The 7,422-nt window shown below is 35.1% G+C and overlaps 1 long non-coding RNA gene across 1 annotated transcript in view; it reads right to left on the reverse strand.

The window, feature by feature from the left end:
* LOC105111288 (uncharacterized) overlaps window positions 1-4,693 on the reverse strand; it is a 6,853-nt gene extending 2,160 nt beyond the window's left edge. The window contains exon 1 of the long non-coding RNA XR_839593.1: window positions 4,444-4,693. This is a non-coding gene — a long non-coding RNA (uncharacterized LOC105111288). The remainder of the gene's footprint in view (window positions 1-4,443) is intronic.
* Window positions 4,694-7,422: the final 2,729 nt, after the last annotated feature.

Below are 7,422 nucleotides of genomic sequence, written 5' to 3' on the forward strand. Positions count from 1 at the left end.
ACTTGAATGGAGATAGGACGAGGGCTCGAAGGCGCGCTCGAATGGAGGTAGGATAGGAAATGCACTACCTTTTGATGGTCGAGGGCTCGAAGGCGACTTGGATGGAAATAAGATGAGGGCTCGAAGGCGCGCTCGAATGGAGGTAGGATAGGAAATGCACTACCTTTTGATGGTCGAGGGCTCGAAGGCGACTTGGATGGAAATAAGATGAGGGCTCGAAGGCGCGCTCGAATGGAGGTAGGATAGGAAATGCACTACCTTTTGATGGTCGAGGGCTCGAAGGCGACTTGGATGGAAATAAGATGAGGGCTCGAAGGCGCGCTCAAATGGAGGTAGGATAGGAACTGCACTGCCTCAAGAGGGGGGGATTCTGTTAGAATTTTCTCTAATAAAAAATTACAACTCTCATTGTCCAATGTCTCAAAGTTTAAATGATATGCATGCATTTTTACCTGATTTGAAATATAGGCCCCCATTTCTTCTTAATCTTCTCGTTGCTTGGTTGGTGAGATCTTGCTATCTGATTTGAGTCATCTTTGTCGTTTAGCTTTCTAGCCTACTCGAGTTGGCCCATGTAAGTCTATTTCCAAATTTATTTACATAACTCAGCATTTATGGTGCCCATCGTGACCCACTTGCTTGCTAAAGATTTTCTGATTCGTCAAATAATTTGAGAGGAGCACTCATTATTCCTCGTTTTACTGTTAGAAACATTCGGTGTCACTTGCTGAAAGGATCGAGCTGTCTTTTATAAACCAAAATGCTCCCTTGTCTGGTTGAAGGAAATTACCATCTCCTTTTGTAGAACTTTTCCTTCTAAACACAATGTTGCCCCCTTGTATTATTTATTGCCTTTAAGTATGCTTCTATCAGCGACTTAGAAAAATAAAGGTTTTAAGAGGTCATTCTCTCACTTCTCTCCTTTTTAGTTTGGTGAAGGAATATAGGTCTAGAAGGAATCTTGAAATCTTGATCTGGCATTTTGAAAACAAAAATTGTTTCGATGTTAGTCTAAAACAATTTGCTTTTGAAATCTTGCAACTCCTTGGTTATTTTTCTTTCTTGGAAAAGAGATTATTTGTTCTTGTGTTTGACAATGAGCTCTTTGGTGAAAATATGTCATGATATTATGACCTTTTATTTTTATAGGGTTTCAAAGTGGAGGGCTCAAGAAAAAGCTCGAGGTTTTGTATGTGAAGAACTTGTCTCTTTTTGCACATTTATTTTTATCAGCATGAATAATAATGAGTAGTTTATTCTTGATGTCATGAATCTTATGAAAAAGTATTCTTTGCATTTTGAGAGCATTGTTTATTGTTCTAGGTTGCTTGATTAGAAAGGACTTCTATAGGCACGTAACGTAGGCTGTGGTTTTTGGCTATAAAAGAAAAGGATTCATAAGGCTCAAAGAGTGTTTCAGGGCTTCAAAGACTGAGGATCACTATTAACAGTTTGACTATTGATGTCATTCATATTTTCTTTTGCCACTCTTCTTTGATTTGCTGCTTTTTTTTTCATTGGTTTGCTATAGAGCATACTCATTTTATCTTGGTTATCACCTTTTCTTGTGATTTGGGCATGCCCCTCTTTTTCTTTTTTAGAGTTTGGTCACCTCTACGAAGGAGTTGCTTGATTCACTTGTCATTCTACAAGTAGAATGTCAAAAATATCATTTTTGAAAAAAAAAAATTGAAATCAAAATGCTAGATCAATTTTTTTTCAAAACTCCAATAGGGAAACTGATTTTGATAAGAAAGATGAATTGCGTCTATGAGATCGTGTAAGGCTTCAAAGATGTGTTTGCGAGTCTTTACAAGAAAACTCTCTCAAGAAAATGAATAATGCTTGGTCGTAAACATGATTGAATGACAAACTTATTATTTCATTGAAACTTTGGAAAAGAAGTTTAAGAACTAAGAACTTATGCTAACATCTTGGGCTATGAACACTGTCATGATAACATATAAAGGGGCTAAACATTGAGCGATCATTGATTGGGATTTCCGGAATCTTTCAATCATTCATTCTCCTCGACCAGGGCATCTTTTCAACAGTTAGTTGAAGTCATATGTAAGAACAGTAAGTGCCTTGGCAACCCCCTTCAGCGTCTTTTCCCTTTTCAGTAAAACCGTTCTTTTTCAGTTGGATTAGTAATTTTACCTAACTCAATGGCTTGTTCAATCCTCTCAGCTATAACAACCAGGTCAGTGAAATGTTGTGCAGAGCTTCTAACCAAGTATTCAAAGTACGGGGCTTTAAAGGTGTTGGAAAATAAACTGATCATCTCTTTTTCCAACACGGGAGGATTAACTTGTGCAGCCATCTCACTCCATCTATAGGCGTATTCCCTTATGGACTCCTTGTTGTCCTTCTCCATAGCTTGCAAGCTTAACCGATCAGGGCCCATGTCTATATTGAACTTATATTGCCTCATAAAGGTATCCACTAAATCCTTCCATTTTTTAACCTCGGTATTGTCCAACCGCATATACCAAGTGAGGGCAACATTACTCAGACTGTCTTGAAAGAAATGAATCAGCAGTTTCTCATCATCAACCACCTCAGCCATTTTGTTGCAGTATTATGTTGCCCATTTGTTCAGATCATCTTCTTTTATTATGTTGCCCATTGAGATTCATTCTCTATAGAATCAATGGTAAACGACATTTTTGTGGGATATGCTGGTTGAAAATGCATGGCTTGTTGAAAATTAGATGACAACCCATTTGCCCCCAGATTCTATGGATTGAAGGGATTTACAAGCATAGGTTCAGGTTGAGCTATAAGTGCTGTTTTTCTGGATTTATCTCTCAGGGCCTGCTCGAGTAGACTAGTAAGCCTTGCGACTTCTTCTTTAAGACTGTCCACCTCTTTTTTATGTTGGGCTTCCAATTGGGCTCTTTCTTCATCTTCCATTTGTCTTTTTCTCGAATGGGTTTCAATGGGGAACCTATATTTCAACCTGCTATATGTAAATCATACAATTATGCAAAAAATATTGAAGCAATTAAAAAAATATGTATGAAATGTAAACTCGTCCTTCACGGGATGACAACCTAATAGGAAGATCCTAATTGTTGAGTGCATCAAAAGGTTGGTCACTATCTAGTTTTGAAGGGTCTCTCACATGCTCAGTGATCGTCCATGGAATATCGATATGAGGCTTACAAGTAGTGTGAAAATAGAGGTCCTGAGTAATATTAGTTTGGCATATCAACCACTTCCCACCTATTCTAGATTTTCAGGTGTGTGCTCTCAACGTGATGCATAACAATATAAACATGGATGCATGCTAAAGCAGTAAATTCAAGAAAAATAAACAAATAAACATAACATAACCTAACAAACATTATAGCAATTGATAAACAAAAGGCAAAGCTTAGTCCATTGGTCCCTAGCGGAGTCGCCATTCTGTCGGATCCGACATCGCGACGGCCTTAAAAATCTTTTAAAATCTTTGGAAAGACCGGATTTCTGGCATCCTGTTCTTTAATGGAGATATTCTTTGTTTAAGGAGTCGCCACCTAGTATTATGGTTACTAGGAACCCTAACTAGTCAACAGAGGTTCTATGGTTCGAGATTGGTAACGCAAAAGGAAAGATATTATCACCCCTTTAGCGTCTTGCCTAAGACAGGCTTCATTGCTGACTTTGTCAATAATTGCTAATGTTTTGTTGGTTTATGCTACGGTGGTTTTGCGTGTAATATTCCTGACTCTGGCGTCAGTGAATATTTAACTACAGATATTTCCAACTCTGGTGTGGGTAAATATCACGTAACTATAAAAATAAAATAAATTTAAATCGCCCGGCTAAACAAACAGGTGCACACGTGAAAAAAATTCACGCGTGCATCAACAGTGCGAAGGTAATTAAGTTACCTTCGCACTGTTCAACTGTTATTAAAACACCCATGACAGAAACCGGCGCACCTGTTTCTCTGTTTCTGACGATTGAAGAAGTCTGCAACGCTGGTGCGGCTGCTTGGGCTCCGTTGCGTTCTGTTTCTGGCGATGCTGAGGAAGGCTGTAACGCTGGTGTGGCTTTGATTCTACTGATTTCTGTTTCCGGCGATGCTGAGAGTGTTGGTTCGATTTTCTTCTTTCAATAACCAATGGTTCGGTTATCAATTGGTTTCTTCAGGGACCAAAACAAGGTTGATCTGTGGTCCTCTGCCTTTCTCTCCTTTTCTGTGTATATTTTTTTTTGACGAAAACTAGTTTCTTCTTGCTGGGATGAAATTTGGGTTGATTTTCGGTTCTTCTCTGTATTTTCTTTTTTGGGTTCTGTTTTGTTTGCTCTGTTTTTCCTTGGATACTGCTCTGTTTTTTCTTCGGTTTTTTCTTGCTGTCGAGTGCTGTGAATTGCTCTCTTCCTCCTCCAGTTCTAGGTTTTTTTCTGGCCTTTAAAAACCGTCTCCTCCAAGACCGGGATCGTCCTTGCCTTTTATAAGGCCAGAAAGCTTCAAAAACCTTCTCCTCCAAGACCGGGATCGTGGCAGAAGACATAGTCAAGATTGGGTCAACTTTGTTGCCGAGTTTCCAGCTTCCCTGTTGAACCGTTCTTCAACAAGCAGGTGATGAACAGAAGGATCCTAAAACGGCGTCATTTGGCATGGAAAATGACAAATGATAGATCGGTCCCTGATGTTTTGAAATGTATCAATTGGGTCCCTTAATTGATAAATTTTAATTTTGCCGCTTGGATTAATTTCAATTAAATCCCTGAATTATTTAATTTATTAAATCAAAGTTTAATTGAGGCTGCAAACTTATTAATTTTTTAACTAAGCCTTTGATTTATTAAACTAGTCAAGAGTTTAATTAAATCCTTAAATTTGAAATCATGTTGCCCTTAATCCAAATTTTAATTCACTCTTTATTTATTTTATTTTTACTTGTTTTTTATTTTTTATTTTTAAATAAAATAATAAAAATAATAAAAAATAAGATTAAAATTGAGTTACGATAACTGTAACTGAATGTTCAATTATGTTGCAACTCGCTCTGGCTTGGATGAGCTACCTCTGCTCTTATTCCTGAATTAGACATAGGGAATCACTGGCAAACGGCTCGTCACTTTCTCGATCATTCAACTGCAGAAACCAAACTACATTTGTCAACTATATGTAATGGAGGGAAGTTTAGTGGTGCATCCCTTGAAGGTGGTCTTATGTTGTTTATTTTATGTTAGGCTAAGGAGCGCAAATGAAAGGTAACTGCTGGACTTAATAAGGTAAGATCTCTCACATTTGTGCATGAACATTATTCAAATCCGTGGTATACTTTCAAATGCTCAAATTGTGGTTTAAACTACGATTTGATGGTCCCTGAAGAAGCGCTTTGAAGAATGTCGCTTGATATATAAGGTTAGGCTGGTGAGATGCAACGACATATTATCTGTCAGAGACCTAATTGAATTTTCTTTACTGAGAACTTAAAGGGTAAGGTTGCATGGTTATCTCTGACATGCATCCTATTGCAAGACTTCGTTCTTTAATATTTGTTTTTCTTTTCAAGAAAGTAGCATATACCCTGCAGTGGCTGTGTTTTTACCTTTTCTTTACTTGATTACGGAACAAACAGCAGTGCAGACTGGATGGATTTGCGATCAATTAGTACCAGAGCAAGCCGATGGCTGTCTTCCCCTTCTATTATATCTACTGTGCAGAGATGTTTGAGATGACTAAGAACTAATGGAGTGGATCCCAAGGATCATAGTCATGCATTTGAGTTAGCAAGGTTCCATTCTACTTTCCATGTTTTGGGAATGGCTGTGTTCATCAATACATGGCTGTGTATCGAGTTCATGCCGCTATGCTCTGAAGAATAGATTTGGGGAGATCAATTAGTTTAATGTACTTGGGATTGATAATTAATGGGTGTCAAGCAAGATATAGAGTAGATTTTTGTGAATGGAGAAATTGATCTTTCCTGATAATGATAACGGTTCTATGGCCGCAGCCAAAGTAACCTATCATATCATCTCTAGGGCTGTTGAGGTTCTTCTAGATTCAGAAATTAGGGCAGCGTGATATCAGAGATCGGGTTTGAAACCACTGCCATGTGCCAAAAAGGAGATGAGCTGAACTAGGCCACTAGCGGGACATGATTAGAGGGTGTTTTTACTGATTTTAAAAAGTATTTTTAAAAAAAGTTAATATTTTTTATTTATTTTAAATTTATATATTTTTAATATTTTAAAATTATTTTGATATACTAATTTTAAAAATAAAAAATGTTATAAACATATTATATTTTTTAAGTAAAACACACTCATTGAAAATGATTTTATTTTATATATATAATATGTTTGTTCGGGTCAGATTATATGTATTTATATTAATTTTACAGGTCTAAAATTAATAACTATTTAAATTTTTAATAACTCTAAAATTTATAAAAATCAAACTAATGACTTCTAAAAAATTATTATTATTATTATTATTATTATTGTTATTGTTATTGTTGTTATTATTATTTATCATTAATACTATTATGCTTATTAATCATTATTTTGCTCTAGGCTGAGGAGTGCAGGTAAATGCTCATAGCCGGACTTCATAAGTAGCGTCTCTCTTCTTATAAGCATTATTTAAATCTTCAATTGGATAATACTATAAAAAATTTCAATTCTGCTTCCACCTTCTAAATTGTTGGATTTCAAGTATAGTGAGAGATGCAATGGCATATTAAGATTGTCACTAGCAGTGTACCCGCGCAATGCGGTGGGACTTTTTTTTTTTTTTTTTTTTATTAAAAATGATATTTAGATACCGTGTGCTGTACACTAGCAAAAAATGGCGATGCTTCCAACATCCGACAAAAAAAGTATTTTAAATCATTTTTTTTACATGTGCTGGAGAGCGTGCTGCACACTTCCCAAGCTTTATGTTTTTATTTTACCCGATAATTCCTAAAAAGTAATTATAGAAATAATTAATATTATCTCTTATTAATAATAATAATAATAATTTAAATGATTAAATTTTAAATTTAATTTTTAAAAATTATCAATTCAATTATTATAAATTTTAAATTTAATAAAAATTCATAAAATTATCAATTTTAAAAACTTAAACAGTTAGTTAATTATATGTGATCACACATCTAAATTTTCTTAATATTCTTGATTATATTTTTATGTCTGTCACAAAAAAAATTTAGATTATCTTTTTTTAATTAAGTTGGTGTGATTTATCCTCCTATTGCTATTTGATATTTGAATTTAAAATATAGATAGTAACAAATATATATGATATATCAATTAACTTTTGTGATAAATACTTGTATATAAATCTGCTTTGAAAATTAACTTTCGTGAGAAATCTCACTTGGTTTAATTTAAATACTTGTATACAAAATCTTTATGTAGAAAGATATTCACTTGAAAATTAAAAAAATAGTATATATGAAAATATAA

Source organism: Populus euphratica, unplaced genomic scaffold, assembly GCF_000495115.2.
Source record: "Populus euphratica unplaced genomic scaffold, PopEup_1.0 scaffold461.1, whole genome shotgun sequence".
Classification (NCBI taxonomy): domain Eukaryota; kingdom Viridiplantae; phylum Streptophyta; class Magnoliopsida; order Malpighiales; family Salicaceae; genus Populus; species Populus euphratica.